Source organism: Panthera leo, chromosome A2, assembly GCF_018350215.1.
Source record: "Panthera leo isolate Ple1 chromosome A2, P.leo_Ple1_pat1.1, whole genome shotgun sequence".
Lineage (NCBI taxonomy): Eukaryota > Metazoa > Chordata > Mammalia > Carnivora > Felidae > Panthera > Panthera leo.
The window spans coordinates 153,205,294-153,230,324 of record NC_056680.1 but is presented as its reverse complement, the minus strand read 5'-3'; the positions used below and the strand labels follow the sequence as shown (position 1 = coordinate 153,230,324).

Genomic DNA, 25,031 nt, shown 5'->3' with positions numbered 1-25,031 from the left:
GCCCACGCATATGTCGCCGGACGTGGTGTTATATAAAGTGGGCTAAATTCTGCCAGCCTTTGCCCTCTAGAAGCAGGGAGCTCGAAATCCCTTAAGACTGGACATGCTAGCGTGGGGACAGCCAGGGGCTGTACAGCCATATGAAGAATAAAGATTTCCATTCACTCTCATTCCCTGGGGAACGTACGATAATAGTATGAAACCAAACTGCGGAAAATGTAACAACCTTCGCTTTGCCCTTTTGACCACCAGCCCAGGAGAAAAGCCCCTTCCCCCTGCGCCCGGTCCCCAAGATGCAGGCGAGGCCTGAGTGGGGATCTGGGCTCCTCACTGACCAGTTCTCTAAACAGAGGCTCCGACTTCCTGGCTTTGAGATTCCATAGATGGGCCCACGTGAGCTGTTCCAGGCTTGGGGCAAGAAGCAGTGGGGGATGGAGGGATAGGGTGGGCTATGAGGTGGGCGGGGGATCTTTCTATCAACATCACTGCTTTGCCTAGCCAGTGCCCAGAAGGTCCTACATGCTAACTTAAAGAATTTGGCAGATTTAGATGCAGACATGCATCCTTGCCTTAGAAAAGGTAATTAGGAGAGTGTGTATAGTATCTATTTATATCCACTTGAAAAGGAAAGAGAACCCATCTCACATAAACCCCTGGATTATTCCAGGTGCTCCTGTACTCTGAGGCCAGGCCATTAAGGGATTAGGTGACAAGACTGTAATGAAAGAACACAAACCCGCCTGTGTGTGCGCTCACACACACACACACACACACACACACACACACACACCACAGTGCCAGCCCTTACCACCGAAGGCCCTGGGTTGAGCCTTATCAATATCCCTGACTTTCCATAAGAATTCCTGTCTTCGGAGATCTAAGATAATAATAGCACTCCGCCCCCCTGCAGTATTTTACTGGGTACAGTAGGATTTTTACATCAGTTCTGTCATTTGGTCCTCACAACTGCACTGTGGGGTAGGTAGGGCAGTTTTTGCTGCCTATTTTATAGGTGAAAAAAAAAAACACAGAGATTCAGAGAGGTTAGTGGCTTAACTGAGGTCACACAGCTAGTAAATAGCAGAGTCAGAACTAAATCCAGATCTTCAAATTCTAAGACTTGTCCATCATGCTGTACTGCATAGACCTCCCTCCCTCTCCCCTCCTCCCATCCTCCCCCCTTTCCCTTCCTCCCTCCCTCTCTTCCTTTCCTATTTTTAAAATATTTTTATTTATTTATTTATTTATTTATTTATTTATTTACTACTAATTTATTGTCAGGTTAGCTAACATACAGTGTATACAGTGTAGTCTTGGCTTTGGGAGTAAATTCCCATGACTCATTGCTTATATACAACACCCAGTGCTCAGCCCAACAAGCACCCTCCTCAATGCCTATCACCCATTTTCCCCTCTTCCTTTTGTTTTGTACATTTTATGGAGGAATCACATGCATACGGAAAAAATACAGCACAACCTAAAGCACAGAGCTCGGTGAATTTTCACAGGGCGAGCGTACCCGCGTAACCATGTCTGATCAAGCCCCCAGATATTGCCAGCACTCTGAGGCGCCCCCGTGACCCTGTCCAATCACAGCCCCCTCAAGGGCAACTGCCATCCTGACTTGTAACACGAGCGATTACTTTTGCCTTTTAAAAAATCTGTGTATAAACAGAATATGCTGTCTGTGGGCTTTTGCCCAGGCCTGCCTGTGTGTGTGCGGGGCCAGGTCTTGGAGACTCAGCCACGGCGTGGTGTGGAGCCGAAGTGTGTCCGCTCGAGTGATTGGGGGGTGCTCCCCCGGCAACTCATCCTTTCCACCGTGAGTGGACGTTTGAGTCGTCCCAGTTTGGGGCCATTATGAATAAAGCTGAACATTCTTGTATATATATATATATTTTAAGTTTATTTGGAGAGAGAGAGAGAGAGAGAGAGAGAGAGAGGGTGTGCAAGCAGGGGAGGGGCAGCGAGAGAGGGAGGGAGAGAGAGAGTCCCAAGCAGACTCTGCCATCAGCGCAGAGTCTGATGCGGGGCTCAGAGCCACGAACCGTGAGATCAAGAAATCAAGAGTCGGATGCTTAACCAACTGAGCCACCCAGGCGCCCCTTGTATATGTTTTTTTGGTGGACATACGTACACATTTCTGTTGGCTCTGTACTTAGGAGTGGCTTTGCTGGGTCATAAGGGAATTGGTTGTACCTCAAACTTTAAGTGAATCAGTTGGAAAACAGGTCATTGACATACATTCCAGTTCCTTCTATTTAATCTCACTATGGGTTTGACCCTCTTCCCTCTGCCGCCAGATTCCAACTCGCTGAAACGCAGCCACTATCTCTATTCCAGGAAAGGGTTGAGAGGAAAAAGTAGTGTATTATTTGGGAGCAGAGTTATTTATCCCTCTAGTGGGCGTGTAGGGAAAAGGAGAGGTAGAGACAAATAAGACACATCTCTAATCACCTGATTTTAAAGAACTGTCCCAGTTATCAGACATAAGGACTCATAAGCATAAAACACACTCCCAAATCAACTAGATTCGAGTCTTTGGATTATCTGTTGTTATGCAACGTTTAGGATTCTGTTCTCTCCATTAACAGCCAAGTGGTATATGATGTTTAAAGAGATAAGCCCCTAAGTAAGTGACGGTTAAATCACCCAGCTCACTTTCTCTGCACCAGGGAGAGAGTGTTTTGCATTTAATTTGCAGACCGATGCTTTTTGTTCACTCTGTCCCCACATAGATAGTATGTCTAGGACATGGGTGTGACATGCCTTTAGCAGAGTGTGGGGGCAGGGGGAGAGAGGAGACAAGACACAGTCCTATACATTCAACTCACTCTGTACTTGGGAAACTGTTGACTTGTTCCTTCAGAGATTTATTATTATGGTAATAGGGAGCCATTGAAGGTTTGATGAGTAGAAGTGACGCACTGAAAATGACTATAACTCTGACAGATGATGTAGAGGAGGACAGTAGGAAGAGCTGGTCAACAAGACAACAAGGAGACTATTGTAATAGCCTGGGCAAAAGTGAGGGTCTCTGATGACAGAGCAGTGGTCAGAGTGGGCAGGGGGTTGAAAGAGAAGCAGTGCAAGCAGTGATTCCCCATCTTGGCTGCTCCCCACCGAGCCCGGAGCCCTACCCCGAAATGTTCAGGTTTAGTTGGTCTGGACTGGTGTGCAGGAATTAGTAGTGTTCTAAACAGTCCCTGGAAAACTCTCATATGCAGCTGATACAGAGTCATCGTAAGGAAGGAAGACTAGTCCAGGGAGGTGAGTCTTCGGATGTAAGGGGGCAGGGAGTGAAGTGATGAAAGCGATCCCGAGGTTTCATTCCCGGGGGCACCGAAAGATGGACGGAGGACCAGTCTGGGTGGGCTGCCTCCTCCAGGAGAGCTCAACTCTGGCAGGCTTGTGTTGGGGAAGATGGTGTCCCGCTCAGCTGCACAGAGGGGGATGAGTCCCCGGGATGGGGGCTGGAAGAAAAGCAGGGCACCAAGGACTGAACTGTAGGGCTTCCCAGGGAAAGGAGGCTGATGGGCTGGAAAGGAAGAGACTCTGGATAGTCTCGGGTCTCCTGGACACAGCCATGGGGATAAAGGACAAGGAATGGCCTTTGCATCAGTCAACTGAATGAGGGAGGGGTGGGCCAGCATCAGCAGGGTTAACAGATGAGCGGGTGGAGAGGGGATGGAGCGACGGGGAGTGAGCTGGGGCTGGCATGCCACTTCCAGGGGCACACTCCAAGAATTCGGGGGACGTGAGCAAACCAAGGGGGAGAAATGAGAGCATTGCCACACGACTGAGCAGCAGACATGTGACAAAGGAAAAGTACGTGCTGCTCCTCTCATTAGTGGGGCAGACCCAGGATGATGGTATAAGGCGTGGGGAGAACAGTTTTGATGCAATATAGGGAAGGATTTTCAGATGACTAGAACTTCATGAAATAGACAAGCCCCATGCACACTGGAGATTTTCAAAAGCTGTCACTGAGCATCTGAAGAAGTTGCTGGAGGATATTCATGGATCCCTCATTGAAAGCAGGTAGACATGTGTGACCTCATGGTAACTTCCACATCTAGGATGGTCTGAAGCGTCATGACTACCCGCCCCCCCGCCCCCCCCAAAATGGCACCGCATCTACCCAGGGACAGCCTGTGACACTAGCAGATCCTGGGTCACCTGCTGGCTGAAGAAATGTCACGTGAAGGTGGAGAGTGATGAACTTGCCCTATTTACCCCCACCTCCACCCCCAGCACCGCCCCCCCCCCCCCCCCCCCCCCCCCCCAGCCCTCATTCCTGTGTGCGTGTTGATAATTCAGTCTAAAAGTCAGAGCCCAGGTCAGGTGCTGTTTGGGGAAATGGTAAACAAAGATAAGAGCTTTAAGCACTGGAATTTATTTTTTATCCACTCTGCCTAAAAGCAACTGCATGTTAAATTTAGAAGGCTGGCTTCCAGACCCCTCCCCACCCTCCTGTTTCCTGCCTCCTCTTTACCGCCCATGCTCACAGCGCTATCTTGCTGACCATAGAATAGGAAATGTGTTTGGAAAGCCCAGGAGTCTTTAGAGGCTGCCTGCCTGGATGTTTCTAGAAATGTATCATCTCTGGGCCTGGGAGAGAGGGCCATTTCCTCCGATAGCTGGCTCTGCCCACCATCCCAGCAGCAACCGTCTCTACCCAAATATTTACCCACACGTCCTCTAGGCAGGGCCGCGGTACATCGGCCTCACACTGTCGGTAGGTGAGATGCTCCCCAGGGAAGTAGCCGCATTTTCAGCAAGACCCCTTACAATTTATTTACAAAGGTCTCCCTCACGCCTGGGAATCTATAATTGAACAGCTCTCTTTTCTATGTAGGTTAAATCCCTTTGCAACCAACTCCAAGAACCTGTAGAAATCCTTTTGTTGGCCTGGAATTCTGTTGTATTGAATATTGTTGGAAATAAATGAGCCATTGTCTGGACTGAGAATTTTCTGGTTAGATAGAGATCTCCACTGTGATGCGATTTATTGTGGCAGGATTTTTTTTTTTCCAGCTCATTTTAAATTCCCTATTGCCTGCTCAGTCCATTTTCCCATCTCAGGATATAAGTGGGGAGGGCTAGGCTGAAGCTAAAAAAAAAAAAAAAAAAAAAAAAAGGAAAGAAAAAAAGAAAAAAGTCTCCTTTGCCCAAGAATGCTGTCCAGAGGCCTAAATGGAGTCTGGGACCAGATTTTAGCGAGGAAAGAGTAGTACATCTACTCACTGGCTTAGGAGAAAGGAGTCACAGGAACTGGCAGCCGGCACATGAGTAGGAGATTAGTTACAGGATGATAAAGAGCCTCAGAGCCTCAGAAGGTCCATGAGTTCAACCCCCCAGGGCCCCACTGCACAGATGAGGACCCACAGCTCAGAGAGGTGGGGTGGCTTGTCTCTGCCTGTGCTCACACAGGCTCATTTACTGCTCTTAAAAAAAAATTCCACTAACCCAGCTAAGCTTTAAAATATATTCAGCCCTACTTATGAGTACGTTTTTGAAGTTAAAATAAAAAAAAACCAAACACAAAAAACGTAAGGAGCAATTCACTGTTTTTCTCTTTTATAATCAACTCTTGAGATTTTGCATTTCACGGTTGACAGACAGAATTGTAAGTGGAAAAGCAGAGATGTGGAATTCAACAGATCTGACTGGAGGACAGTGGGCAAGTTATCAAGCCTCACCAAGATTCAGTTTGCTTATCTGTGAAATGGGGACAAATCACATTTCAAAGGGTGGTAGTGAGGATTCCTCAGAGAGTGCCAATTGGGATTTTCTTAAGAAGCTCTGTTTGCAATTCTGCTTTGGGGCATGAGGTGAGGAGTGCATGTATCAGATTTGCTTGTTTCTAGAAGTGCTGGTCAGGGACCCGGTGAGTCCACGGTAGCCTCAGGCGTGGGGTCTTCCCAGGAGGGATGGAAACGACTGTGCCAGTGAGAATTAAGAATTCACTGGGGCTTGGGGCACCTGGGTGGCTCAGTTGGTTGAGTGTCTGACTCTTGGTTTCGGCTCTGGTCACGATCTCAAGGTCTGTGAGTTCAAGCCCCACATCAGGCTCTGTGCCGACAGTGTGGAGCCTGCTTGGGATTCTGTCTCTCCCTCTCTCTCTGCCCCTCCTCTGCTCGCTCTCTCTCTCTCAAAAATAAATAAATAAACTTAAAAAACATTAAAAAAAAAAAAGAATTCAGTGGGGCTGCCTTGGAAGAGACGCTGGCGAGAGGCCCCCACTCCTGTAATCAGAAGAGGGAAGAAGATGCTAGAAGATAAGCCCTGGAAGACATCGCAGAGGCTCCTGGAGACCTGCCTCAACTCTTCCCTAAACAAAGAGCCTTGCAGAACGCCTCCTGTCACCTTGGAAGATTCTGCTTTGCCCCGGAGGAGGTGGACATTCCCAGAGTTTGGGTGGCTTGCCCGGGGCCCCATGGCCAGACATTGGGAGAGCTGGCCTTTAGTCAGAGCCTGTCTCCAGGGCTGCCTCGTACCCTCCATGATGGCTGTCTTGTCACCTCTGTCACCAGACACGATTTTAGCCCTTGCCGATTTTCTGCAGCTGGTGGCTTTTCGTGAAAAGGATTCCTTGTCAAGAGTGGCCTCTGCAGTGGCAAGGCTAAGTAAACATGGGCCCCCGAGTAACAGCTAACATGAGCTGCCCTGACAGTGGTGGGCCCAAGGACACCAAAAAGCATCCCTCCCTCCCCTTGCTGCCGGAGGACTGGGTTTGAATACAGGAGGATGAGGTTTTGGGGGGAAAACCTTTTTTTTTTTTTTTTGTAATTAAATTTGGGGGTGGGAGGAGACTCGCTAAGTCAGACAGCATGTTCCTCAGAGGCTTGATAGCAATTTCTGTTCAGAGGAGCTGAGACGCTAAATTCCTACCTCAGCCTCTGGTCTGCTGGGTCGGGGCTGGAGCCTCAGGGGAAGGGGGGCTGCTGAGGTCCAGAGGGAAGGCTGGGCCAGCCGGCCTGTGGGTGGGCTCCCCCGGGCGTCTCTGGAATGGCCTGGCAGATGCTTCATTCATACCACGTTACAGGAGGTGGAGGGCTCACCTCCCTGGCGTGGGCATCTGGAGAGATGATGGTCACTCCCTGCCATCCTTCTCATGCCCAAGTGTGGGGAGAGAGGGTCCCAGGGAGACTCCTATCTCTCATGGAATGGAGGAGGGTCTCATGGAATGAGAGGCTGAGTGCTCCCAGCCCAGGCTCCCCATTCATCCCCCCATCTGCTGAGCAAGCTGGGCCTGTGGGCCCCCGAGGCAGCCAGCGAAGGCTTCAGTTAGGGGCATCGCTCTCGAGCAAGCAGCTGCTCCTGCGGACAGAGCTGCCAGAGCATGAGCCCTCGGGGACATCAGCCCGGTCCCCACTCGGGGAACTTTTGTTACCCGTTTTTGTTGTCATTGTTGCTGTTTATCTGATACTGGGCTGCTCTCTAATGTAGGACGGAACCCCAAAAAAGGTGACTGTGGCCACGTGAGGGGACATTACTGTTCCCTCCCTTCCCCTCTGTGAAAAAAGATTCTGTTTATGTTTTCCTATCTTTACGCTTTTATTTGATGTATTTATTTATTTTAAAGATCTTTCCAATAAGAAGAATTTCATCTGTCCTCCAAGGGTCCCCTTAGCAACCAACCTCTGGGGCTCCCCTGATGTTTGCAGACCACCTGGTCCAGACCACTGTTGTACCGGGAGTGTGTCCCCCACGGCTGCTGTGTGCCCCTGGGTGGGTGGGGGCCCTGGGCGGGGGAGGAGCCCTGTGGACCCCCGCTGAGGCTCACAGGGAGGGAAACACAGAATGGGGACATGGAGGGGGCCCTGTGGGGGCCACCCAGTCTGCTCAGGGCAGGGATTGGGGGGCATCGGAAACACTTCCCGGAGAAGGGGAGGCTTATGCCGAAGCAATTTTCAAAAAGCATTTGTGCTCTTTCACACAGAAACAATAAAAGCACTTAAACAAGGTTTTGGAGCAGAATTGAACCGAGTTCCTTCACAGGCGCATCGTTTATTGCCATTTTATTGGAGTGCGTGCTCTCTGCAGTTTATGCCTCTCTGCTTCACGCCAACCACGTGGCAGCCCATGTATCGTGGAGGTGGCACGTGTTAATTACGGCAATTTGTTTTCGCCGTGGATCTTAAGGAATCGTTTGTCTCTTTTGTCTTCTGCGTCTGCTGCTCCCTATCAGGGCCAGGTGTGGGGTGCCTGTCCCCCGCGTTGCAGTGAGGCTTCTTCAAGGGACTTGACCTTCAGGTGGGAGCAGACTGGGGTCTCTGAGGTGCCATAGGTGACAGTGTCACATCAGGAGGCCCCGGGCAGGGGCCGGTGGGCCGAGGGATTTTTGCAGGACGATAGCTCCAGGCAGCCTGGGGTCAAGTCCACGGCCATGGGCCAGGGAGGGTTGGAGGTGTGGACCTGGAGGGAAGCTGGGTACTTGGGGACAGAGAAGTGGCCTTAAGGAGGTGGGCGTGGCTGAGCTGGGCCAGGCCCATTTGCCAGGCCATGTTTCCTGCCCATCATGGGGTGACAGCAGATGGCCTCCAGGAACTCAAAGGGCAAGGGCCTTGCTGCTCTACAGGGTCCTGGACAGGAGGCCCAGGAGTCAGGACCAGAGGTGGTGGGGTGACCGCCCAGCAGACATAAGGAGGCTGGGCTCCCTAGAGGACATGCGGCTCACATCCTGCCACACAAGACACAGATCGGAGAAGTTAGCTCTCGAACTGCTGTGTTTGCCAGGAGCACAGACTGCTGGCGGCTTTCCTGCCCGTAGTGCTGGTCCCACAGTATGGCTGTGACAGAGCAGTGGGATGCTGGACCAAGGACACCCCATTGCCCCTCAGCTGCCACCTTTGTGATGACCTCCATGTCTCCCCTCCGGGCCAAGCCTCTGAGTGAGGGGCCTGGAAGCCAGCTCCAGGTGACGTTGGGACAAGGGTGGGGACAGGAGAAAGAAAGCCTGGCCTGGGGCAGGGCTGGAGTGGGAGCAGAGAGCGGAACCAACAGTGTTTTTATAAGAAGGGAATGCTCGCAGCTACACTGAGTATTCGTTGACCAAGTCCTGGAGGACAGGCACAGGGCGAGTTTCGCGTGTATCATTTTATTGAGTTTCTGTTTTACAGATGAGAAAACCGAGGCTCAGAAGGGTTTGTGCACAAGGTCAGCAGGCAGAGAGAGGGTGCAGCCTGGCAGAAATAATGCTGTGTGAGTGAGAACCCCTGTCTGCCCTCCGAAGGCTGACAAGGCCAAGCCAAGGAAAGCAAGGAAGGAGGACTTTTTTCTCTTCCCGGTTCGAGAAGGACGCACAAGGTTGTGCTCATGCTCTGCTCCATGACCGCGGCAGAGGGGCGGCCTGGGGACGATTGGAGGCTTCATAAGATAGCACGTAAACTGAGGCAGGAGCACATACTTGGGCTGGAGGGACGGGAGCGTTCGGGAAGAGGGAGCCCCTGCGGTGGCTGGGGGAGGACAGGACTCTGTGAGTCCAGAGTGTCCGTGAACCCCGGCCAGGCAGGTGGGGAGTGTGCAGTGGCTTCTCCCAGCTGAAGTGCGAAAAGCCCTTGCAGAAACCTCTTGGGTCCTCCTGGGTGCCTGGCAGAGTGGCTGGGCTGGGGAGGGCCCTCGTCCCAGATGGGCAGCGATGTGGGGCGGCTCCTTGGGAAAGGAGAGGGAGCCTCAGGGAATTCTACAGTGCTTGCTTTTGATGTGGTAGCTGTGGAGAGTTTCTGCCTTGTCCTGTTCCTGAGCCTTGGACCTGTAACCCCCATGAGCACCTGGGGAGCTCACTGGCCCGTGAGGAGGCCCCTGCTCTGTGCGATAGTGTCCTGTCAAACTGGGGTGGGGGGGGCTGGGCTCAGGGCTCCTAGCTCAGGTTGCCTACCCCTCTTCTCTCTCTGACCCTAGCTGGCTCCAAGCTTCTTCACAAAGAGCAGTTGCTCCAAGACTGTCCCTGGGTCAGTGTGCGGCCACCCCTGAGGGTCCTGGCCAGACTGATACATGTATTTGCAGAGTTTCCTGAAGATCGCACAATTCCCAGCTGTTCTTGATTTTTTCCTAAGGGAAGGGCACAAGGAAACGGTCTTAAATGGCAGCAGGAGGAGGGCCCCTGTGGGATCTTCTCAAGGTTCATTAACCCCACAATGAGTCACCACCTTCCAAAGAAACCGTTCTGATGTCTTGCTCCCTTTGGCCCAGACCGTAGGATGCTGTGATCTTTCCCCAGTAATCTAAGAAAAGAGTCTTTCCCAAAAGCTCAGACTAATGGTAGGTAGGGTTGGATTTCTGGTAGGGGAGTTGAATTTTGTAAAACTGCAAATCTGTCTGATGAGAAAACACCATTTGTTGTGACAGAGCCCTTAACCCCCTGAGCTCAGGGAGGTCCCGTGAGGTCTTCTAGGCCAAGGCAAGGCTGGCCTGGGCAGTCTGCTCTGGTTTTTGGGACTCCCCAGATCACTTAGCTTGCCGGTGTGGTGTTTTTTAAATGTTTATTTACTTATTTTAGAGAGAGCGTGCGAGCACAATGGGGGAGGGGTAGGGAGAGGGGGGGACAGAGGATCTGAAGCGGGTTCTGCACTGTCAGCACAGAGCCCGATGTAGGGCTCGAACCCACGAACCGTGAGATTGTGACCTGAGCCGAAGTTGGACGCTTAACCGATTGAGCCACCCAGGCGCCCCACCAATGTGGTTTTTTTAAGGTAAATTAAAAATAGGGCAACAGTCATATGCATTTAGAGCAAAAACGTCTGGAATTCACTTGGGAAAGCTCTTCGTGTTCCCGTGCGTTACCTTTCTTTCTGATGAGTGCTCTTAGTGGAAGTATCATGTTGTAATCAAAATTGTGCTTTCTGTAGCTGTTGTAGGCTCAGAGGCCCTGAAAACTGATTTATGAGGAGTGAAGCTAGGAAACACAGGGTGAGACTTCACACGTATGTAGCCAAGGAAGGAGGCCTCGGTCCTGAACATTCCCATAAGAGTACCGGCCAGTCGAGCTGGAAACAGTACAGTACAGTCTAACGGAAAAGCCGCATGCGGCCTCTGTACCCGGTCGTCAGACTGTCGGTCAGTCTTGGCCAGAGTACGTCTCCTCTGCCCCAACCCATTTCGGCCTCACTTGGGGTGTGAGAACTTGAAACTCCAGTCCCTGTTGAGGAATGGAAGTGAGACTCCCGTTCTGGGGTCCCCCTGGCCTCTGGGCTCTGCCGTGGAAAGAGCAGGGAAGAGCAGTTTCCTCTTGCGTTTTGATTCATGCTGGTTCTCAAGTTCAGCTGCACCCTGGAGTCACCTGTAACGCCCCACAGGAAATGGGGCCTGAGGGTTGAGTCTCAGCTGTATCTTTAAGTTCCCAGGGCATTGCTTAAGCCCATGGCTTACAGAACGTTATATAAAGTCTAGCTCTGTGCAGACAGCCTGGGGAATTCTTTCAGGGTCTTCCCCCTCTTTCCACATCAAGCTTCCACCTTGGGAGCCAGTATTGTGCCTTGGGTAGAAGACCACAGGAGTCACATCGCCCATATCTGAATTTGTGTCTCGCTGCTTCTCGGCTGTGTGACTGTGGTCAGCTTCACTGTCAGCCTCAGTTTCTCACCCAGTAAGATGGAGGTAATACAAATACACCTCGCGTAGTTGGCAAAAAGCCTGTTTGCAGACGGCACTTACCAGTGCCTGGCACACAGTAAGCGCTTGGTGAGTGCTCACTGCTGCTTCGGCTGAGGAGCTGAGGAGTCCTGTGTGCCCCTCCCCCATCCACATCCATCCTGGTGTCTTGAGCCCTAGGTTCCTCCCCTCTGGCCGGCCTGTTTAGATTGACTACTCTCCTCCGGCAGGTCTGACCTTCTCTCTGACTTGGTTTCTCCCTGAAGATGCTCCTAGAATGCCCACTTGGCTTCTCACACCTCACCTGAAGACTAAGCCCCGCCACCACACCATGCTTGGAACAGGCTCTTGGGTGCCGCCCCAGTGCAGGATCTCTGTTCTCAGACCCCCGGTTGTCTGGCACATGACAGGAAAGGAGATGGGGTTGATGAGGTGAGGTGGGATCAGAGCCTGTAACAGATCCATTCCCTCGTTCCTTAGGGCCCCCAGGATTCCCATGGGCTTTGGGGCTACCGTAGTGAGTCCCTCTCTTTGGAGCCTCCGGTCGGGCCAGTGGGGGGAGAGAGACGAATCGCATACACATAAAACCACAACAGAGCTAAGTGTTTTGAAGAAAAGATTTGAAGAGGGTGAAGTATGAAGTTGTTTACCATGCTTTGGAACGCTTGAAGGGGTTAATTTTGGGGGGAAAATCAAAGGAAGTACCTTTTCTATCCAGTGTATTTTTTTTTTAATTTTTAAAATGTTTTTATTTATTTTTGAGACAGAGAGAGACAGAACATGAGCAGGGGAGGGGCAGAGAGAGAGGGAGACACAGAATCCAAAGCAGGCTCCAGTCTCTGAGCTGTCAGTACAGAGCCTGACGCGGGGCTCGAACTCACAGACGGTGAGATCATGACCTGAGCCGAAGTCGGAAGCTCAACCGACTGAGCCACCCAGGCACCCCTCTGTCCAGTGTATTTGAAACTTGTAGGACTTATTACTCTACAGAGTTGCAATAATTGAGATATATTTTGACAAATTCAGGGAAGGTAACTGGAGAACGGGTTATCAATGGCCGCCCCCCGTCCCCGTCACTGGAAACAACCATCATGGAAGCAGCTACTGTGCTCTCCTCTGCACCATCTGCTCGCACCCTGGGTCAGCCTGCTACTCCGGCTGTGTCACCCTCTAGAGGGACACAGGCTGGAGGGAGACTAGGGTGGGCAAGGGACTTGAAAGTGTGCCACATGGAGAAACTTTGCAGAAGCCTGAGGGGTGTCTTTTAAAGGGTCATTTACATGGGCCCATGTAAATTGAAGGCTATTGAATGTAAATTGAAGCTATAGGTGGAAACTATAGGGAAATGGATTTGTGGATTAATGGTCTGGTCCAGCTGTTTGAAACATGGAAGAGGTGAGCCCTTCATTCCTGGAGTGACCAGTGGATGATGGGTCCCGAGCAGGTGCCCAGGAGAGGGCATTCGGGATCAACCAGCAATGTCTGAAATCCTTCCAAGTCCTCGGGTCTTGGTAATTCTACCGTTGTTTTGTTGGTCTCTGGCAGAAAATAGTGTTCTGGGGAAATAGGATGTGAAAAGAGGAACTCTGTTGGAAGGGAAGGAGGGCAGGAAAAGTTCCAGGCTGAAAGGGAGGGGCAGCAAGGGACCCCAGAGGGGCAGTGAGGGATGCGGGAGTGGCAGCAGAGGGGCTGCTGGCCGAGGGACACAGATGCACGTGCTGAGACCCTGGTGGATCAGAGGCACATGAAGGGACACGTGTCTCCTTAAGGCTTCTGAGATGACATCTGTACAATGGGAGTGACAGGAAGAATCGAAACAACAGCAAAATAGAAACAAATGCTTCTGGGGCATAGGCACAGGACTGCACGCTAAGTGCTTTACATGTGTCACCTCATCTAATCAGCCCCAACCGAATGGAGCCAATAGGTTTATTATCCCCTTTAACAGGAAACTGAGGTTTACGGTCATGTGGCTGGTTCAGGGGTTCAACCTGGCTTTGAGGCAGGGAATCCAGCCTGGAGCCTGTGTCTAAGCCATCCGCCCAGCTCCATTCAGGGTGGAGGAAGATAAACTGGGGAAAGGGAGCTGCAAATTGCTGTCTGTGAGTCTTGCTATGAGCGTCTTGCTTCGTGCATCCCCGAGGAAGGTGGGTTGTGGCTCCCTGTGCTCAGCCATGAGGAAGCCAAAGGCAAGATTATTCTGCGGGGTGGAGGGAGAGTGCCAAGTTAACTTCTCCGTGTAAACGGACTGACTGCTGAGCTAGCACCAGAAGGAGCTCTGCATTTGGATTCTGCAAGCCAGGATGTACTCTTTTAGGGCCACGATAGGAGACACGGGAAAGGCGCTCTGGGGACCACGCGTTGCTTTGGACTTTGTCATCACAGCTAGGAAAAAAGTACACGTGGAGTGGATGGTCACAGAGAAGATCTAGAGGATAGTAAACTGAATGATTGTAAGATTCCAGAAAGTCCTGAATGTGGTTTGAAAATCTAGACTTAGTATGTGAGAAAATATACAGCCTCCATGGATATCTCTTGGATTGATGTCTTTTTTTTTCCTGCCGGTGTATTCCTGCCGGAAGTATTCCTGCCAGATGTTTGCGGACATCTCAGCTCAGCACACTTCCATGTGCTGATGGCAGAGCATAGGAGTTAGAGCAAAAAGACTTGAGCTCTTCAAGTCTGTGTTTGCTGTGTGACCCTGAGAAACACACTTAGCCTCTCTGAACCTATGTTTTCTCAACTCCGAAAGGGACTATTAGAGGGAACAAATGGTAACAAGTAATAGTTACTATTCTTATGTTTTTCTTACATCTCTGGCAGTGCCTGTCTCCAGGGGAGAGTACATGGAAGTGTAAAGATCTCCTGAGGCACCAAAATAGTGAGACAAGGTTGGGCGCAGAGGGGAAGTAAGATGCTGCGGATCAAAGGGTAAGCGCCAAGATGAATTAGTTTGAATGTTTTTAGAAGTCAAGTGGATGTCATAAGCAATGATATAATCACTTTAGATCAGCAATGATATAAATCTTGGGAATTTTAGAAGAATCTGAAGTAATAACAAAGTGGTTTAGGAATAGTGTAATTAGGTAAAATAAAACAAAAAAGTGGATCCTAGAATGTGTGTTATAAGTTGGAGATAGGGAAAATGGACACTAAAAAGTATGGTAGAATGAAACCAGAAACACAGGTTTGGGAGCTGAGAGACCTAAATTTCATTCCTAGTTTAGCCACAAATTAGTGAAATGGACTAGGAAAGTCTCTTAACTGATCTGACACATTTCCTCATTTGTAGAGTGGATTTAAAAAAAAAAAAAGCTCCTTATTCACTTTCCTGAGTTATAACCCTCTAACCCAGTGTTTTTCAGAATGTGGGCTATGAACCTTTAGGGAATTGTGAATTCAATTTAGGGGATTAAGAGCAGCATTTTAAAAAAGGAAATAGAATGGAATAGAACATAGAGTATATCACACCTAGAAGACTACATATTGTTTCATAAAACATTTGTTTAATTACATGGGTATGTCTGTACTCGGTTGACTTCTAAATATATTTCTTATGATATGTTGTGGTCGACAAGTTTGAAAACCATCGCCCTAACACTCCCAGGGCTGCCCCAGGAAAACTCAGGTATGTTGCCTAGCTTAGTTTCTCCCTTTGCATTTGTACCTCTGTGATCTGATCCCTCTGACTCTGCGTAGCGATCCCAAGAGCCCTACCATAGGCAATACCTGCTCCCCCCACTGTGACCATAGAGCCAGTAGGGGATAGGGTATTTATGAAGTCAGAATAGAGTTGCCAGATTTATCAAATAAAAATAGAAGGCTTCAGCAAACTGTGAATTTCAGCTATGCAATGAATCATTTTTTAGTATAACCATGTCCCAAATATTGCACGAGACATACTTACACTACAAAATGATTCTGTGTCTATCAGAAATTAATTTTTTTTAATGTTTGTTTGTTTTTGAGAGGGAGGGACACGGCATGAGCAGGGAAGGGGCAGAGAGAGAGCAGAAGACACAGAATTCAAGGTTCTGAGCTGTCAGCACAGAGCCCAACGCGGGGCTTGAACCCATGAACTGTGAGATCGTGACGTGAGCTGAAATCAGACACTCAACCGACTGAGCTACCCAAGCGCACCCCTTTTTTGTAATTTTTTTTCCAGAAATACCTACATTTAACTAGCCACCTGTGTTTTATCTGGCAACCCTAAATAAGTAATAAATAAAGAGCAAACAGGAGGGAAAGTTTCCAAAGATTACGACTTTTAAGTGCTCAAACTACAAAACTTTGTGCTTTAATATGATCATAAATTAACAGCTGTATTATATTATGCAAATTTATGTTAAGTTATTCACTATCTGTCATCACGCTCCAATAAAAATTGTATATATGACATTTAGAAAAAAATGGTATCTTCTGATAAGAGTTTTGTGCTGCATTTTGGTGGTGCTGGTTGCCTTTGGCTTGCCTGAATGCTGCAGCCACAGACAAGAGGAGTCTTTGTGAGTGGACTCACTGAATTACTTATGGTCTGTCTACATCCATGAGAACAACCCCAGTGAGTGACCAGGGGCCGCTTTCCCTCCATTTTCACTCTTTCCCGAAGGAATGCATGTTGGCAGGGAAATAACAGGAGAGAACCCCCCCTGCCCACCCCTGTCTTTCATCTAGAAGTTGGCAGTTTCCCACCAGTAAACACTGTGCAGCATGAAGGTTAGCCTGGCTGGACAAGCAGGAAGGGAGATTATTTGGTTTTTAATCTCTGTGCCCTCACATTTCTTGGTGATTAAACCCAAAGGGAAGAAAGCAATTTCTGCTGTTCCCTGTCTGTAGCGAAGCTATAGAAATGCCCACCAGTTGACTAATTTAACGTTCAGAGTGTAATAGATAATGTCTTATATTCAGACTGATTTGCTTAAGTTTTTCACTGATGACTGTCACCCACTTGGAGGCTACTGGTATGCCACCAGTATTTTTTTTTTAGCTTTTATAATTTTTTTTTTTAATTGTGGAATACTGTCTGTGGAAGAAATGCCGGTGTCTGTTCTGGAAGGGTGGGAGGGGTAATGTCTTGACGTCTTGCTAAGGGCACATTACATCCCCAGAGCCGAAGCTTAGAGGACAGGGAGCAGATGGCCTTGAGGAATCTTTGAAGAATGCCAGGCTGGGCTTAGACGACAGGCTGTTGGCAGCAGGAATTACCGGGAGGAAGGCAGGTGAGGCCTGTACAGTGAAGAAGAGACTCTTTGTTCATCCAGAAGAGAAAACAGAGTCTTTCGTGCTGGGGGCTGTATGGCACTCGCTCTCTGACCATAGCTGCAGACTTTCCCTGCTCCAAAGACACAATGTAGGGTCAAGGGCACACAGGCTAAGCTCGGAGTCAGGCACAGGTGACAGGCATAGGCCTGGAGTCAGGAAACCACACCAAAACCTCGTGATCTCGGGTGGTCTCCCAAAGACCCCTGCCTCAGTTTCCTCACCTGTAGAATAAAGGGATTCGATTGAATGGTCTCTAAGTTTCTTTCAACTTTAGCTTTCATTCATTCACTTATTCATTCATTTACCTAAGCACTGAGCACCTATCATGTGCCCGGATGTGACAACAGACAGGTGTAGTCACAGGGCCAACAGACGAGCTTGTCTAGGGGTCAGCAAGCAGAAGCATGTCACCCTGCCTAAGGACACAGGGAAGGAGGGAGAGCAGGGGGAGGAGGGGATATGAAATTATTTTTCTTCTAAGGTTGCTGACTTCAGACTTTCTGAAAATGGCTAAGGAAGACAAATCCCTAGGGGAAAGTTTGTTGCTTTCTTGGTCACTGGCTTTCCCAGCTGAGAAGGCAGAAGTCTCTAATGATTCGACTTGGACAACTAGGAGGTGCTCCTTTCTGGAAATGACTATCCAAGATGGAGCACTGGCAGGGATGGATTAAACTGATGGACCAAACTTCACCTAACTCACACGGAAGTGAATGAACTAATCAGAAAAAAATGTGTGTTGCAGCTCCAAACGCTTTCAAGTTTGATAGAGGAAATCAGGGTTGGAGGCATAGGCGGTATTTTCATCCCTTCCTCCAGTTGTAGGAAAGAAAATCAAGTGTAGACATTTAATGGGATAGTGTTTAGATGCCAGCAATGGACAGGATTTGTTTTGCTGGATTGTGGCCTGTCTCACCAGAAATCTCACAGAGCCTGAGAAGGGTATTTGTCAGGATACCCACAGACCTTATTAAGTGGGCTTTAAGTTAAATTTTGAGGGTCAGGGAGAAAAATGCTACTAGATACAATGATAAATGACAGGTTTGACATCTGAATTATTCCCAAGGAAGAAACTGTCTGTCTGAAACCCAAGAAACACAATGACTAGAGGGATTCTGATGTGGATTTTATGTAGAAAAAAAATTTTTTTTACGTGGAAATATTGATAGAATTTCCTTTTAAGACACCCAAGGGCAGATGAGGAGAATGTAAATTTTTCAAACGTTAAGTAAAAAGAAACTATATACTTCTTGGCTTAGGTTTTTTTTCTTTCTTTCTTTTGCCGTAGATTTTTATGTTGTTTGATCTGTTTATTGGTTGTTGAAGTAAATTAATTAATTTGTTATGGTTGAGAGTGACACATCTTGATTTATTAGGGTTTCTTAGTTCCTCAAAGCCAAAGATCTAAGTAGCAAATGCCATTTATCCTGGCAGAAGACAAGGAGGGGACCACCCAGGAGAGGAGGAAAAATGACTCTGGGAACTTTCTGACACCCTGAGAGAGCCCTGGCTATCACAGTGCTAACGTAAGGGTCATAAATGTGTCCGAACGTGTGGTTTTAGACAGCCATCTGCTCTCCTAGAACAATCTACTACAGACCTAGTGGTCAGTCCCAAGACAGCATCAAGGAACCGTGAGCTGGTAGATCTGAGTTCACATCTAGGCTCTGTTTGCACCTTGAGCCCTTCACTTAATCTCTGAGTTTCAATTTCCTAATCTTTAAGGAAATATTTTCTGCACTTAAAAATAGCGAACTGGTTGTTAGAATTGTTTGGCCCAGGGTCGGGCACAGAACACGTGTTCAATGAATAGCCGTTCTTACCATTATTCCCATCATAATTATTATCAATATTGTTTGATATTGAATACTTGATCCCAAAGGATCACTCCTTGATAAAAACAAATTGGAAATGGGATATTTCTGTAGCAGAACTTTAACACAGCTGAGGTAAATAGGAGAGAGTTACTACCGGCCGCAGGTTAGAGACTGAGTTAAGGAAGAGAGACCATGCCCCCTGAAATCGTACAAAGTGACTCAGTGAATCACGCCCAGAAACAAAACCGCCAGATGGTACGTGTGTCGCAGAACTTGAGACACTTCCGTTCAGTGTTTCTAGGTGATTTCTAATTGACATAATCATCTTGCTTCATAGGGCCCATTTCTTTACAGAGTTAGGTCAGATTTATTTCATACATAAAATCATCGTGAGTAATTACGGTGGTCCATAAATGTTTACTGTTAGGATGATGATGGTGGTGACCACATCATTAGTGTGTTTCAGGTCTACAAATCACTGATTTGCAGCCAGGCTGGCGAATCATTAAATGAGCTTTTCGGAGAAAGGTGAAAGGATGAGAGAGAGAGAGAGAGGGAGGGAGGGAGGGACACGCTCTGAGCGGCCACAAACACATTCCCTTCATTCTGAGATGACACGTGGCCTGAGGGAGCTCCCTAGGCCTCCGTTGTCTTGTCCATAAGATGGAGCGACAGCCCCTCCTGCTCCTGCGGGGGGCAGGGCGGTGAAGGGCGCAGGCCAGATGGTCTCTGGTTTGGGGTCCTCCAGGTCTAAGGGTCGTAATCTAAGAGGTGCTTTCGCAGAGGCTGGTCTGCTGAGTGTTCAGAGCAGTCACCTTGTGGGCATGGCAGGCAGTCTCTGCTGCTTAGCTCTCTGGGTGGGCTGGATCTGCCCCACAACACAGTGGCAGAAGCCCCACTATTTCCAGGTGACCAAATGAGTGACTTCTACAAAAGTAAAAAGCAACTCCAGTAATCATGCTGATTATTTGTAAAGTTAGTCGTGTCCTTAATTATCCAACCCAAGGTCACTGTTTAAGTTTGCAGATACACCTCAGGGGAATATGGCACCAGTTCTTCAGCCTGGGGTGTACCGTAGAATCGCTTAGAGACTTTTCAAGAAGCATGATGCCCCGCCTTGCTGCGGGCCAGCTACATCAGAATCACTGGGGGTGGCTCCCAAATATCTGTGGTTTCTAGTAAGTTCTCAAGGACGGGGACTACCCCTGGCTGCTCTTGGGCCTTAATTTGCATGTGGCCCTCAATCCCAGTGGCCGAGTGGATAGGAGAAGGAAGTGCTGGGAGGTCTCTAGTTGCCTGAATTCAGATTCTGCCTAGAGGTGGGCTGGGGTCTGCCCTCTATCCCCAGGCCTTGGTCCACTTGAGTCAGAGACTCAGGGGATTTGGGGAGCACTCTGTAGGCCTTAGCGGGGAGCAGCTGCGTATCAGGGAGGAGTCGGGCAGGAGGAGCATCCTTGTGAGACAGAGAGCAGGCAGCACCTTCATAGTCTCAGGACGAGGAAGGTGGCATTCAGCAGCAGTTAACGGCTGGCGCCAGCCGGGAGAGCATCTAGTCTGGTGTCCAGTGGAGAGCCAGCGAGAGGCGGGACAGAGCTCGCTTTCTACAGTGCCGTGGTAATGGCAGAAGAGGGCCAGGTCGGTAATCGGCTGCAGGACAAATGTCTCAGATGCACATTTCACGCTCTTGAGCAAAGAACACAATGAAAGGCAACTGATGGGAAATTCCAGGGGCGTGGGACCCGAAGGGAAAGCCTGAGATGGCTGGAGGACTGTGTACAATACATGAGACAAGACCAGTGTCACAAAAAAATGAGAAAAGCACCAAGAGTGGTGTGTGGTGGGAGAAAGCAGCCCTGGGATATGATGTTTGTGTCAGGAATATTCCTGCTGCGTGGGGTAGGCACCCAGGGGGGCAGGTCAATGAAGAAGCTGCCTCGTACTCTTCATCTTGTGCTGTGTGGGCCACAGAGAAAGAGAACTGATATATTCAGAGAACGGGCCTTGAAAAAGTTCCAGAATGATGGGGGAAAAGCCACCACAAAGCCAAGACCTTCTAGGAAAACTTATCCGTAGAGCAGAGAGCCAGGATGACAGGTCACGATGGTGCAGATGAAGGTGACGGATGATGGTGTGTGCCCCCATCTGCTTGGACAATTGGCATTTTTCTCAATGCCGTGAAAGTGTGGGACAGATACAGCTACAAGCTCCCCACCCCAGGGGCAGCCCAGAAGCCCCCCTTTATAGAAACGCTGGAGCCATCACTGACCCACGCCATCAGGCAGGACACCATGGCATTGAGGAGTAGCTTCAGAATCATTGAACGTGAGAGACAATGCTGAAAAGAATGGAGACTGCATGGTGGGGAGGTGTGAGTTCTAATCCAAGTTAGGCCCCGATGCTAGTTTATAACCCTTGACAGATTATCTTCTCGATGCTTCTGTGATGGTTAGCCTTTCATGCGGACTTGGGTAGGCCACAGAACGCAGCTATTTAATCAAACACTGACCTCGGTGTAGCTGTGAAGATATTCTATAGATGTGGTTGACATGTACAATCAGTTGACTTTAAAGGAGATTACCTTTGATAATGTGGATGAACCTCATCCAATCAGTGAAAGGCCTTGAGAGCAAAAACTGAGGTTTCCTGAAGAAGAATAAACTCAGTCTGACGATTGCAGCATTGAATCCTGACTTGAGTTTCTAGACTGCTGGCCTGCTCTGTGGAGTTTGGACTTGCCAGTCCCTACAATCTAATGAGTCCATTCCTTAAAAACTCTCTCTCTCTCTTACTCTGCCCCCTCCCCTTTCCCCCCATTGGTTCGGCTCCTCTGGATATCCCTGACTCATACAGCCTCTCTATCCCCTTCGATTAAATGGGGATGGTGATAGTTCCTGCTTCGTAAAGTTGTGAGAGTCGAGTTAACTTTTATATGTAAAGAACTTAGTTTAGGGCCTGGCATATAAACGTTCAATCATCATCATCATCATCTCTTCCAGCGAAGAAGTCTAGTTCGACCTCTTCCTTTCACAGAGAAGGAAACTGAGGCACAGAAAGGGGAATGGGGGATAGTAGCGTATACACTGGCACTGTGCCCAGAATCGTACCTAGGTTCATTCACTTAATTCTTGAGACAACCTCACAAGCTATATACTGTTGCTGGCCCCATTTTATAGACAGGAAGACTGAGGAACAGAGATTATTATGCCAGTCCTCCATGACACACTGCCAGTGAGTGGCAGCTCAGGGCCTCCACATGCGCCGTTGGCAGGGCGAGGGCCATAGCACCCAGGTCTCGGGTCCCCTCACTTGGATGGCAGTGCCTCCTTGATGAGAGAAGAGTCTAGGTTTGGTCTGAATGTGATTGGGAGCCCTCCCCTCAGTGAGAGCTTCTTGACTCTGCAACCAAGCAGGTGCACCAGCGAGAGGCGGTGCCTGTTGCCAACAAGAGGGAAGACAGCCTTCAAGGAGTGGGACCCCTAAATCGTGACTGACAAGGCCAGGATACCTAGGTATACCACTTCCATGGAGAAGTTTGTGCTTCTCCAAGAAACACCCTCCCCCCGGCCCTCCCTCCTCCTCAGCCACTCGAACCAGTTTCTCATCGAGTTGATGTTCTTGCCTATAGCTAAGGAGGTGAGAAGTTTATCCTCTGCCTTCCAGTCTTAAATTACTAATTAAAATGTCTTGGAGTCTAAGCCCATTGCAAGAAAGAGCCTGGGTGGCTTTCTAAAGCTTCTTGTTCATAACCAGAGGGAAGTTGATTCTCTTCTCATCTTTATAATAAGGATTCTTTTCGCAGGGTATCTGCTTTATGCTTGCTACAGCTCTGGCCCCAGTTTGGTCCCAGCAGGGGGAGGCCAGTGGAGTTTAATTACATTCCTCCTATAGGGAACGTTCAAGGAATGAGGCTTTGAAAAACAACTTGTGCTACCAAAAAGAAAAAAAAAAAAATCAAATTAAGCGAGTGAGAAACAGGCATTGCCTTTTGTGTCCTAGAGACCCAATCTAAATATTTAAATTTTAAAGACAGAATTCTAAGTGCTTAACTTTATAAACCTTACACATTGCAATTCATAGGGGAGTCAAACATCCCTTCTGATCTGGAATATTCATATGCTTGGGCTAACAAGCTCATGTGGTTGCTATTTTCACACATACCACATTCAGCTGTAAAACAAAATGCTAAAAACAAAAAAATCCCCAAACCAAAAAACAAACGCAACACACACAAAACACCCAAAATAAAAGATAATGCTGCCTACAGTCCTGGGGCAACACAGACTTGCCAGAAAACAGAGTAAATTGAACGTCTAGGCTATAGGCAAACATTTTAGGAAGGTCCCTGTTCTCTACTGACTTCTCAATTTCCCTTCCTCTCTCCATCTCTGAGATCCCCAGTCGCTGACGATTAGTGAGCATAGAAGTAGCCCCCACCCTGCCTCCCCAGGCGGAAGCTACTGACTTGCTGACTCCACTAGACAAATACCATGAACTGAGAGAAGTAGAACAAGTAGGCAAGCGGGTGGGCAATTAACCAAATTTCAGCTTAATGTAAGGATAAGGTAGCAACTTCCTTGCTCCTGGAAGCATTCAAGTGCAGTGGCATGTTATCTGTCCTGGGTGGGGGGCTGCCTTAGATGGCTCTGAAGATCCCCTCTGACCCTGAGAGCCCAGGTTCCCTCTGTTCCTTGGCATGCCAGGTTCTGGGTCCCAGCACAATTATAGGACTACAGACCACCGGGTGCTGCCTTCATCTGCCTGCATCTCCCTTGGCCGTGACCTTGTCTCTTTGACTCCCATCTCCTCCTCCCAGGGTGCAGTAACCTTGTTTTCTCCTGTGCGCCTTCCTACATCTCCCCAACTCAAATTTGCTTTCAGTTTATCTGCAGTTAGAAAAGAAGGGGCAAGTGAACATTTGTTCATACGCTCATTCATCCAACACCTATTCATCACGAGCCTACTATGTGCCAGGCACTGCTGGAGGCCCTGGGATGTAGCAGTGTGCCAGGCAGCCGCGTCCTTGCTCTCGCAGGGCTCATATCCTAGCAGGGACTTCATTATATTGCCCCTCCCAGGAGTAAGTGGCATTTTAATAATGGATACTGTGGTGAAACAAAGGAAGGATCTCTAAGTGGTGAAATTTTAAGCCTAGTGATGGATGGATGGAAAAATGAATGGGAGTCTTTAAATTTGTGCCAGCTGAGACCATTCTGAGGTCCTGCTCCACTGGGGTGAAAGCAGCTTTGGTCACTGGAGTTAAGTGGAGTTAAAAAAAAAAAAATGCATATGTTCCTCCCTTCCTTCCTTCCTTCCTTCCTTCCTTCCTTCCTTCCTTCCTTCCTTCCAAAAGCTAATGGTTGGGAATACAACCCATACCTGTGATGTTTTAAGGGCCCAGAATGAGAGCAGTAGTTAAATAAATAAGCCATTCAGTTGAGAATCTACCTCAGTGCCATGAGGACCCACAGAACTCCGAGCTTCACCTGTAGAGCCCACTTTCCCCAGTTTATTTTTAATTCTTGCTTTTCTGGATTGATGTGCACTGACCCCACCAGCTTATTTGCTTCACAAAGCCTGGCCCTCTAGAGGCTCAGATATTGAATATAAAATACTCTGAGTTGCGACATGAAAGGCACCAAATATATGCTGATTGGTGTGGCCTGTTCCCCAAGGAACCACTCCTTGTGGGTCACCTCTCCCTCTGCTGAGACAGAACTTCTCTGCGGGGACTCGCGAGGTGGGGGCAGCTTGGAGCATTAATTGCTAAAAATTCAAAGTGCTGAAGTGCTGATCTGGGAAGCACAGGAAAAACATCTGTAAGTCCTTCCTGCTTTTCAACCTGCCTCTCGCTTGATTGCCCCCACTGCCCCCATTCGGGACATCTTGGTACAAAACTACAGGCTTCTGGGGTGCCAGGGGCTCCCACGTGGGCAGTGGGTCAGGAGGTGGAACCAGGAAACTTCTGTGTCACTCTGATTCGGGGACTAGAGCCAGAACAAGGGCAAGGAGACTAAAGAGTGTGGTGAACTTTGGAGAGAGAGGAGAGGAGACAGAAAAGGAGCAGGACGAGAAGGAGAGGAAAGAGAGGAAGAGGCAGCAGGGCTTCTCAGAGTTCCTGGATGGTGTGAGGTCTAAGGATGTGGCTGTCACTGTTGAAACCCATGGGAGGGGGTCAAGGCCAGGGAGGGTGAGTTCCTTGGTGGGTGTGTGGGCATGGGGTGTGGACGTCTCCAGGCCATGGGGAAGAGTTTGGAGCCCCAGGTGGTGGCACAGGAAGGTCTTGGCCCTGAGCAGCACTCATTCACAGCACACATGGTCCCTGCCTTCCTGCAGGTGTCCCCAAGGGAAAAAATGGGCAGG

The 25,031-nt window shown here is 49.0% G+C and overlaps 1 protein-coding gene and 1 long non-coding RNA gene across 4 annotated transcripts in view; one reads left to right on the top strand and one right to left on the bottom strand.

Moving 5' to 3' along the window:
* The window catches only part of TBXAS1 (thromboxane A synthase 1), a 153,548-nt gene that overhangs the window by 15,541 nt on the left and 112,976 nt on the right, over positions 1-25,031 (bottom strand). The gene's annotated exons all lie outside the window — the stretch shown is intronic.
* Positions 1-25,031, top strand: part of LOC122212445 — a 48,281-nt gene that overhangs the window by 10,958 nt on the left and 12,292 nt on the right. For 2 of the 3 annotated variants that reach the window (XR_006199145.1, XR_006199142.1), the window contains one exon: positions 14,419-15,586. This is a non-coding gene — a long non-coding RNA (uncharacterized LOC122212445). Of the gene's footprint in view, positions 1-14,418; positions 15,587-25,031 lie in introns of those variants that run through there. The other variant, XR_006199146.1, reaches the window with a different exon arrangement.